Source organism: Aplidium turbinatum, chromosome 9 (assembly GCF_918807975.1).
Source record: "Aplidium turbinatum chromosome 9, kaAplTurb1.1, whole genome shotgun sequence".
Lineage (NCBI taxonomy): Eukaryota > Metazoa > Chordata > Ascidiacea > Aplousobranchia > Polyclinidae > Aplidium > Aplidium turbinatum.
This window is the reverse complement of record NC_137480.1, coordinates 16,817,771-16,828,941: the sequence shown is the minus strand read 5'-3', so window position 1 is coordinate 16,828,941 and position 11,171 is coordinate 16,817,771. Positions and strand designations below refer to the sequence as shown.

At 40.3% G+C, this 11,171-nt stretch overlaps 1 pseudogene; it reads left to right on the top strand.

The window, feature by feature from the left end:
• Nucleotides 1-11,171, top strand: part of LOC145776957 (uncharacterized) — an 868,661-nt pseudogene that overhangs the window by 403,223 nt on the left and 454,267 nt on the right.

The following is an 11,171-nucleotide window of genomic DNA, read 5'->3' as shown; positions in this document are numbered from 1 at the left end:
AACTATGAGTAATAAAGTCAGAGTTTTTTAATTTTCTTGAATTTGAGAATTTCTCTGAATAATTTTCCGTTTGTCATAAGAGGATGTGACCGTGTTTTCCGAACGACGCATTACATTTTTGCGATGTGACCGTGTTTGCCGAACGACGCATTACATTTTTGCGTCGTTCGGCAAACACGGTCACATCCTCTTATGACAAACGGAAAATTATCCAGAGAAATTCTCAAATTCAAGAAAATTAAAAAACTCTGACTTTATTACTCATAGTTGAAAAGACATAAAAAATTGGGCTGTAGGCTTCCGAAAATAAAAATTGACTACAAAAATGCAGCAGCCTAACGATTGAGTCACTTCGGGTCAAAATTTAGTTAAAAATTAAAAAAAAAAAAAGAACGCTTCCGCGAAGTATCGAACTCATTCCCTCTGGAACACCAACCAGAGACGTAACCCACGCGCCATCCAATCAGTTGAAGATAATCGTCGAATTTACAAGTTATATACGCACTCTTCTCGTCTTTTGCTTTGAAAGAGAAAAAGAAAGAAGTGCCTATAGAGTGACGTCATGACCGGTCAAATAGTGTTTCAGATTCAAAGACCGGCGCCGGTCAAATAGCCACTGCCATAAAACAATAGTCTCAGCTGACTGGATTATATGCTCTTTACTGCTTCCTGTTGTCTGCTGTGTTGCATAGGAATTGTAATGAGCTCAAGGTAAAACATAAGAATTATAGCCTCAATAGAAATCAGATAAGGAATTCTGCCCTAACTTGAGAAAAGTTTAAAGCTGTTGAAAAACAAAAAACTTGTATTTTGGAAATTCTTTTAGTCCTGGGCAAAGATCAAAACCCTAACCTCATTCCTAACTCTAACCTTAACCCTTCCTAACTCTGACAACAACTGATTGTAACCATAACAAGTGGATAAAAATAGCCACTTTGAAAACATACTAGGTACGGTACTTTAAGAGCTGATCTAGCCTAGAGTATCTACGGTATAATAAATCAAATCTTAGCTCTCAACATTGTTATGTTAGCAGCAATTTTAATTGTCTTATTTGGTGATTGAGCTGGAATGCAGTAATAAGAATGTTGCCGCTTTATTTATTGTTTACAAAAGCCTCAAGTTTACGATCTTTTAGTCACAAGGCTCATCTTTAATTTTATACCAGGTTTACGATGTCATCACATTACCCAGCTGATTTTCACTGGGCTATGCAAGAAAGAACACAATCGGTACCATACAGTATTTAAAGTCTTCAGTTTGACGCGACCTGGAGTCGAGCTCAGATCTATCAGCTCCAGAGCCAAAGGCGAAACCACCAGGCCACTGAGCTGGTTGACTGCAAATGAGATTTGCAATTGCATGGTATAATCTCATACTCATATGCTGTGCAAATCTGATTTGTTTCTGACGTGTCACTGCTCGCGGCAAACTTGCTCGACCGTGATGTTTTGACAAATTGACAGCGTTGGTGTTCCCATGAAAAAAAAAAAATTGAAAATTGTCAAGTCAATTGGTTTTGTTTTGAATCTGTATCCTCGGCAGTGGCTCCGAAAGGGGGGGGGGGGAAGTCGGGCCAGTTTCCCCCCTAGAAAAACATTGTAAAGGAAAAACGAGTAGCTTTTTGTTTTTGCACTTTTGAGGGGGGCCCATTTTTAGTACTAAAGTAAAAATGTACCAACTAAATAATCAACAAAATCTTAAATGAAGTGCGTAGTTCCAAGTATTTCTCAATCATTGTAAATGTCACTCTCGATGCTTCTCATCAAGAACAAATCATTTTCGTGTTAAGGTAGGCGATGTTGAACAGCTTCAAGACGTAAAATCTGAAGCTGAAATGATTTCTGTATCACTGAACGGTTTCGATTCTATTGATAGTGTCAACTTGAAAACTGGTGCTGTTTTAGCTAAGCGGGAACTATTTTTGCTTGACAACTGAACCTTAACTTCAAAATCTGCGTTGGCCTGGCATAGGATGTTGTATCCAACATAAGTTATCTGGGAAAGTTAAAGGTATCAGTCCAAGCACGATTAAAGAAAGTTAATCCTGTATATTTTTTGTTTATGGATCATCATTATCATCAGTCATCATCTCCGCCTGCAGCAGATTGCGCATCAACATGAGTTATTTGCTTCCAAGAGTGGCGATTTTGAGCCAGCTCGCCCAGTGTCGCCAAATTGAGTCCGGTCCATGATTGGATGTTGTCTTGCCATCGTTTTGGTTGTCTGCCACGTTTTCTTTTTCCTTCTACTTTGCCTTCTGTGCAAACTTTGCTGATTCCGAATTGTGATCTTTTAGTGTGGCCGAACAGTTTTAAAACTTTTGATTTATTAACTTATTGCTGCAATTGGATGTAATTTTGTCATAGTTAAAAAATCTTCTGTTTTCGTATGGTCAAGTAGCCTTTTGTTGGTCATGCTTCTCATGATGTGATATTGGAAGGTAGTGAGTTTTTTATTTATTTGAGTTTTTTATTTATGGATGTTGTTGCTTAAATGTAGTTGGAATTCATAATGTTGCCTACAGACAGCGTTGTTCAAATGTCTTATCATTTTTGGAGTAATTGATTAATTATCTGTAAGCTAGTGGCATCTTTAAAGTTATAGCCCAGTCAGAGGAAAAATTCTGAAAAATCTAAAGAAAGTTGTCCTATCATCTTGCAAAAAAAATTGACTTCGAGAGGGTAATCAAGGCGTGGTGCAGTCAAACCCAATGCTTTACATTACCGTACCCTTTTGCAATTGAAGACCAACAAGAGCTTGATCGGAAGCTGAGTCAATGCTAAAGTAGCCTACAACTAACAGTTTTAAATTTGTGACTGCTTTGCATTATGTGGTAAAAAGTAAAGGTCCCATACTCAGATCAGTAGTGCACCCAGCATGGGGCTAAGGGGGCTCAAGCCCCCCCCAAACCCGCCACAAAAAATGAAGTTTTGACTTTTGTATGTTCCCGATTTATACCTTTTGCTTACAGGTTAGACATGAATAAGACACAACAATACAACAGGGCTGAGCATTATAACAATATATATTTTACATATTTACAAATAGTTTTAACAGTGGAACGTTTTCGGCTTAACTTTAAGCCTTTATCAGGAATCTAAAAATAATTAAAAAATGCAATAAATTTCAACTTCTTGAAAGTAAATTTACATTAAGAAAAGGCAACTACATAAATAACTACAAAAAAGTTTGCACCACAGGGAACGTGATACATCAAGTAAATGTTAAGGAGAATTGGACGCGCCTCCAGCAAATAATTGTTTGTTTAAATTTGGGTTGTAGCATAACAGTGCTTCCCGAATTTTGGTGTTAAATTGGGATTTGCTCTTGCGTAAAATTTTAAATGAGTCAGCAGAGAATTTTTATCTGGGCAAAAAGAACACTTCAAGGGCGCGGGAAGTAGGGGTGCTCAAGGGGCTTCAGCCCCCCCTATAGCTAATTCAGCCCCCCCTGGAACTTTCAAAAATTGCTTCAGCCCCCCCTACAAAATTCTGAAAATTTAAGGTAGCCTACATAATATTTTTTCAGAAAATTATTCGAACAATAATTGCTACGATGAACCGAGTTCCTGTTTCGCGTGGTCGCGCTCATCATTCGCAATAAGAGTCGTCAATCACAGAGAGCTATAATACCTCGCAGTAGCGGTACCAGCAGACTACCAGTCACCCTCCTTACTAACACGGCGGTCCATCGTTTATTGGACATCATTCTGCAATATCCACTTTGCAGCATGCATCCATAAAACAGCAAGAGATCTGGTTGTTATAACGGAGTGCGGGCCAAACTTAAAGCATTATGTCCTGGATCGTTATAGGCTACATTCACTGCAGTAATCATGCTCTTGATTTGATTTTACAATAGCCTACGTTATAAAGGAGGTGAGGGTTATTGCAGATGCCTTAAACTTCGTTCACGATGTTGCAGTTGTAATTCGTAAATCGATCGTCTAAACGTTATCTTTATTCATGTCGCTTTTTGGTTCCGATGAAGTTGCCTGCAATTTGCTGGGTTTATGTCTTACTCGTTGGTGCGTTCGTGCTTCTGTCCTCGCTCATGTTGTTAAGTGCTACCCTACCCTGTTTGGCTGTTGCAATGTCTTGACCCACATGACAGAAGATAGTGCAATGAAAGGAGACGTTCGTGCAAAGATATTCAGCTTGGTAAAATAAGCACGCATGTTTGCGACTACCTGCAGCGGTGAAGTTTTTCAGTTTGCAGAAGCCGTCGCAAGACAACTCCAAAACAAGAAGATCTCTGCTTCTTCATCTTTGGATCATCACCATTTTCCACGAACGGATCAAAAATCTCAGAAAAGATTAATCCGTTTCCATGCTTGCGGAAGCAGCGAACGTCTTTGCGTCTGCCAATAACCTAAAGACGCCAAAGAATCCCCAATAAGTGAGCAAAACTCTAGCAAGATTTCGAAACACAGAGGAATCGGATGCTTTGTCGTCTGCGGGAGAAGGAGCGTGGAAACGGCAATATGGCTTACATCGAAGCCCTTGATTTTGTTCAAGCTGAGCTTGATCGACGATTCAACCAGGCGGATCTGCTTACAGCAGCCAACAGAGAGAAGACCCTTCTGAGCTGTGAAAACGGTGAGGAAGGATCTAATACTGAGATCAGCTTACCCGATGCAATCAGAAACGATCACCTAAAAACGGAACTTACATTGCTCAGCGATGTTGTAAGTGGAAAAACCGCAAACTCCGTTAAAAAAGTTGCTGAAATATTATTGCAACTAAACCCTCGAAGACTAGATCTTTTCAAAGAAACTTGAAAAGTTGTGGAGCTCTGCCTTTGCCTCCCGGTTTCAGCTGCATCATCAGAACGTTCTTTTTCTGCTCTAAGACGCCAGAAAACGTGGTTGAGAAGCTCAATGACACAAAAAAAGATTTACTCGTCTTGCGTTGATACATGTCCATCAAAACATTTTGAACACTGTCGATGCCAAAAAACTCATGATACAGCTCATAGAGAAAAACCTGAGCGTAAAGCAATCTTCGGTATCGTGTGAGAACTCATTTCCACAAACTGTCGTTTTCATATCACTTTCTAATTTGTTAATAAATGCTTTTGTTGTTGCCGTTCTTCGTTTTTTACAACTTACAATGTGTGTGTTTTTGGCGACTTATTACACACAAGAGGGGACCAATTAAACCTACCACCAGTTTGTAAATGCTCTCCCACATAAGGGGGGTCTGGGGGGCGAAGCCCCCCAGAAGCTCACAACACTACCGCAGCTTCAGCCCCCCCTAGAGAAGAATAGTTCCCGCGCCACTGCACTCCATGATATGGTCTTAGGTGGCACTTTTCTTTAAGTCTCTAAAATTCAGATGCTCCAGTACGCTCGTGGTCATGTGGCACAGAACACAAGGGTCGACTTGCCTTCGCTGAGCACCCCCAACATCGCGAGCTCGCATGTAAGGCAACGTCGACCAACAGGTGTGAGGACTAGCGACCCTTTCCCGCAGTCAAATGTCTGGTGGACACAGGGGCGCCGGAACGATTTTTGACTGGTGGGAGTGGCAGGATTATGAAAAAAGGGCACTTTTGTTTACTGAAAGACCAATTTTTTTAAAAGTTTTAAGATAAGCTATAGCGATAATGCTCATCTATCAGCTCACAATTGAGTAATGATAGCCTATAAGTGTCCGGTATACAAAGAAGGGCGTCATGCTATGTCATATTGATGTAACCTACTGAGTTACATAATTTTGTGGCGTGAATATTATTTTAAGCCAAAAATGAAAGATTATAATTAGGCTAAAAGCGAATAGCAGAAATTGTTATATTGCAAAATGTGCAGTAGCTTACATGACCTTAAAAGGGCACCACTACCCCTCCATCTACAGACAACTTGAAGTAGGGACAGTAGAATACCGGGACGACTCACTTTAATGATTTTTCCTACGAAAAGGACAGCTGGAGGGTTACTAAAAAGTTCAAAAATTAACAGAACTGCACAACGTTTTCTTTGCTTTTAGGTAAATTTATTCTCATCAAATGAATTGTTATATTTGGTTAAAATTTTGGGTGCTAAAAAATCTGCAAAACCTCACTACAGCAGTTTGAGGCTACTTACCGTTACCGCTGTTGCGTGAAGTATACCGCTGCATTATCATGACTTGAATACTATTAAATGAACATGATATCACATATTTCCTACTTTTATTTTGGCGATACACACTTTGTACAAACGTGGGCAGGTCATATAAACTGCACCTGAGTATGCGACATATGGCAGTAGACCTCAAGCTGTAGTTGCATCAAATTTTGTCAAAACATTATGACCCTCCAGTAAGTTGTCCATCTTACTTTTGAGTGAGCAATCCCCTACTTCTACCATCCTTAACTTGAAGGTGGGGGAGCATCCCCCCCCCCCGCTTCCGGCGTCCCTGGGTGGACATACCGATGTACTGTACGTCAATGCTGAATCACACGGACATGTAAAATTATATACGATATTTGAGCAGAAAGACGAAAGCGTCTGGGACTTTAATTGAAAATACGAACTAATTTTGAATGTTTTGTAAGTAGGAAAAATGTCCACATCACATTTACTGTTCACAAAATTAGTGTTTTGTTTCAAACTGTTTTTGCGCTAGTTGTTGTTTTCGCACTTATTTGTGTTGGCAAACGGAAAGCTAATTCTATTTTGTCATAGGGGAGAGTGGGGAGGTTTGAGCCACTGGGAGGTTTGAACCATGGCTGTTATTGCGGATACCATAAAAGTAGAAATGACGTAACTATGTCTGTAGACAGAGGAAGTAAAGTGATTCCAAAGCATGTCTACGTTAGAGCGATAGCAGCAGCGATTTTAGCGCAAGCAGGTTAGAACTTGTTTTCCTTGCAAAAAGTAAATTTTAGGAATTTCAGTTTGTAGCTGCATGCCATCTTCGCTGTTTTACTTAGGCAATAGTTAATACTACCATGAGTAGTCCTATCTAAAAGGTGTTTAATGATGCTGGCAAATGCTCTGTAAGTGAAAGATTTAATAGCTGATTAGACAAGTTTCTTAAAATGGTGGCAACAGGGAGGTTTGAACCAGTTGATTCGGGAGGTTTGAACCGGTGGCTCAAACCTCCCAGAAGAAAATAAGTTTTAGTAGCTTCTTCTGAAATAGTTTGCGGTCTGTAGTAGTCAATGTATTGTAAGTCTAGTGCTTTAGTATGCATTTGGCTACTTATAAATAGGCTATACAGTCTATGTTAACTGTAGTAATATTGCGAATTGCTTACACAGGGTATTCCTATTGGCCACAGTAAATTACAAGCATTAGTTGAATTTAAGTTTTTATTTCCATCACTATGCCTCGCAAACATGTTAGAACTACAAGCCACGCATCAGCCACTCGTGAGGAGATGTTGCTTGCTTTGGAGGAAATAAAGAATGGAATGTCGATCAGAGAAGTTGCCAAAAGAAGACATATTAACAGGACCACTTTAGGTCGCTATTACAAAGAGTGCAATCGTCCTGGATCTGATAATGGTAGACTCTCAGAAAACATTGGCTATAATAGAACGAAGGTAAAAAGTCTGGTGTTTCCTTGGGAGTTGGAAAGTCTGCTCGCACAGCACATAAAAGACCTGGACGATAGATTTCACGGACTCACACGCACCAAATGCCGTGAGTTGGCTTTCAGTTTGGCTGACAAGAACAACATTCAGATGCCAAGTAACTGGGTGGTTTCTAAGATGGCAGGTTTGTTTTATTTTAAGCCTATGTTGTTTAAAAATTGAATGAGACTGTTCACCAGGCATTTAATTCAATAACATGATACGCTCTTCTGGTGTAAAATAAGCAAAACTATCACAAGGTGTTTTTAGTGATAATCTGCATTTATTTTCCGACGTTTCGTTAATCAGACACGATTAACTTGTTTATTAATTCTGTGTGGAAAATTGTGTACGGTAGCACATTGTAGATCACATTGGTTTGTTTTTTCGACATTACTCAACACACACCACCTCTCAATTCTTTCCCATAAACTTTTGCAGGAATTGACTGGTTTGAAGGTTTCAAGGAGAGACACCATCTGACATGTCGTAAACCAGAAGCGACGTCTTTAGGAAGAGCGACAGCTTTCAACAAAACAACTGTTGGGGAGTTTTTCGACAACCTTGGAAGAGTTATGGACAGGTCTCGTAACAATAGCCTAACATTGCTTTGTACTTAGCAATTCTTATGATCTGAAAAAGGCTTCATTGTATCGTTTTGTGTTTTAGGTACAACTTTGCTGCAAGTAGAATATACAACCTTGATGAAACAGGTGTCACAACCGTGCAAAGACCAAATCATATCGTGACAACGAAAGGAAAAAAACAAGTTGGTTCTGTGACATCTGCAGAGAGAGGAGAACTTGTAACAGTTGTAGGCTATGTGCTGTCAGTGCTTCAGGTGTTGCCATTCCCCCCATGTTTATCTTTCCAAGAGTAAGATATAAGGAGGAATTTGTTAGACATGGACCAGCAGAATCCATTGGAGAAGGTACCAAATCTGGGTGGATTAACGAAGAAAAATTTTTGGTCTACTTGAAACATTTTGTGAAGCATAGTGGTTGTTCCCCCTCTCAACCTGTCCTCTTAATTCTCGACAACCATGAGTCTCACGTTTCTTGGGAGGCTGTGGAGTTTGCTGATAAAAGTGGCATTGAATTGCTGACTTTGCCTCCTCACACTTCTCACAAACTTCAACCGCTTGATAAATCAGTGTTTGGGCCATTTAAAGGCTATTACAACCAGGCTGTAGATGGATGGATGCGAACCTACAACAACAAAACTTTTCGGATTTATGACATTCCACAATGCGTTAAGGAGGCTTTTTTAAACGCTATGACGCCAAGGAACATCACTTCTGGCTTTGCCTCTACAGGAATATATCCTTTTAACAAAAGTATATTCACAGACACAGATTTTGCCCCATCACTTCTGAGTGATAGACCAAATCCCCAAACAAGTACCTCCCATCAACCTGAAGTGAATGAAGCTAATGTTATGGCCGCAGTTCCCAACACTATTGCTAACCGATCAACTGATAATGCTTATTTCTTTGAAGGTGCGACACATTTACCCGTATCTTCATTGCAAGATCTCGAGGAATATCACGCCTCAGAAAGCTTCATACCACCCAACGAAGTTATTCCATTACCATCAAGCAAAACCCCAAGAGTTCAACGCAAAAGGAAACGAGTAAAAAGTCGGGTTCTCACAGAGACTCCAGAAAAACAGGCAATAAAAATTCAGCACGAAGAAAGACGTGCAAAGCAGGAAAAATTGCTCAGAAGAAAACAAAAAATTATTAGACCAAAGCCAAAGAAACCCCCCACAAAACGTGTGCTAGCTCTTAATGAAAGCTCAAGTTCTGATGAGGATGATGCAGTTCCTTTGGACGATATGTCAGACACAGCATCAGAGAGTGGAAGTAGTGTAAATGAAGAGCAAAATCCCAAAGAACTTGCTGTAGGAGATTTTGTTGTTGTTAAATTTAATACCAAAGAGAACACACGTCATTACATTGGCAAGATAGATGACGTGGGCACAATCGACGAGGAGCCTGAAGCTCGCTTCTTGCAAAAGGTTCCATCTACAAATAAGAGTGGAAAGCCATCATTTACATTCAAAGAAAATGATGAAGGGTCTTTTCCACGAAGCGACATAGTAAAAGTTTTACCCAATCCACAAAAAGCGGGAGGAACTGCAAGAAGGGAGAGCCATTTTATATTCAATTGTTGCCTGAAAGAGTTCAATTTGGAATGATAACATATTGATGTTGACAATGCTTAATTACTCTTACGAGACAGTTGATTGACAGTTACTGGTCGTTGTTTGTGTTGCATGTTTTTTATTATTTTTGTACTTATACCGCTGTAAATGTTTGAGACATCTTTTTCATTGATTATTTGTGAAACAATGTGTATTTATCCAACTTTGAAAAGGTGGGTTAAATTACCCCAGTGTGGTTCAAATCACCCTTTTGAGTGGTTCAAATCACCCCAACCCAAGGGTGATTTGAACCACTTGAGAACTTGCTGAAAATACTTTATATTTTTCGTTGTAATAAATTTCATTTGCAAATTCACTTTGGGCTTGCTCAAGTACATCCTAGACTTGGATGTCATGCAAAAAAATTGCTGAAAAATTGAATCCTGAAGCAGACATTAGGAATATTGAGAAAAGTGGTTCAAACCACCCCACCCTCCCCTACATGACGAAAAAGTCGAGATCTATAGAAGATTCCGAGAGTGGACGTAGGGATGAGAGTGCTGATGGTTCTAATACCATGGGGTTCACTAGGCCAACTTGTAATCTGATTGAGAGAACGAATCCTGATGTATCGGCAACCGGTGGGTTGTGGCCGGTGAGTGCCTTTAAATATTAATCAAAGGAATGGGCATTGGCCTACTGTCATTATTGTCGCAAATCACTCGGCCAACATTTCTAAATTAGCCCCCCCTAAATTTTTTTGTGGGTGCGCTACTGACTCAGATACTGAGCTTTGGGGAATGAGAAGATAAGGTTCTCATTATACTATGCCTTCGGCAATAAGGAGAGTAGGGTGGCCAGTTCCTTTCTCTCGGCCGCCTTTACTTCAGCAACTACGCCCACCCAATTTATCACACCCTGGGTAGAGGTGAGCGGTGTTTTTCAACAGCCAGCTAAAGCCGGGAGTCGAACCAGGTTTGCATAATTGGAAAGCCAACGCCTTATCCATTGCGCCATCTCACCGCATTATGTGGATTACGGTCCTAAACTAGATTCACTGATGAATTTAACGAAATTAAAGGAAGATGTTATCTAAGTAAGAGAAAGCTGAGAAGAGTAGGCTACTACTTGCAAGCTAAAGTTTTGATTGATTGATTGATTGATTGATTGAATCTTTATCCTCGGACTGGGAAAGCTTCTTGCAGAGCTTAATCCTGGCAGTTTCGCATACTTGTAGAGGCTTTGAATCACTGACGCAGGCCCGGTCACCGAGATTGACAGAGTGAAGTTTCCGATTGTTGAAGTCTTGTTGCCGGGGAACTATTCCATCCATTAGATGCAGCTGAATGGAGAGCAGTCCTTAACGTGCGTTGCTCAAGCGCACACCCCGAGAGTCGAACCAGCGCCGCTTGATCTTGAAGCTTCTTCGTTCCAGAAGTGACGCGCTAACCAATTGAGCTATCG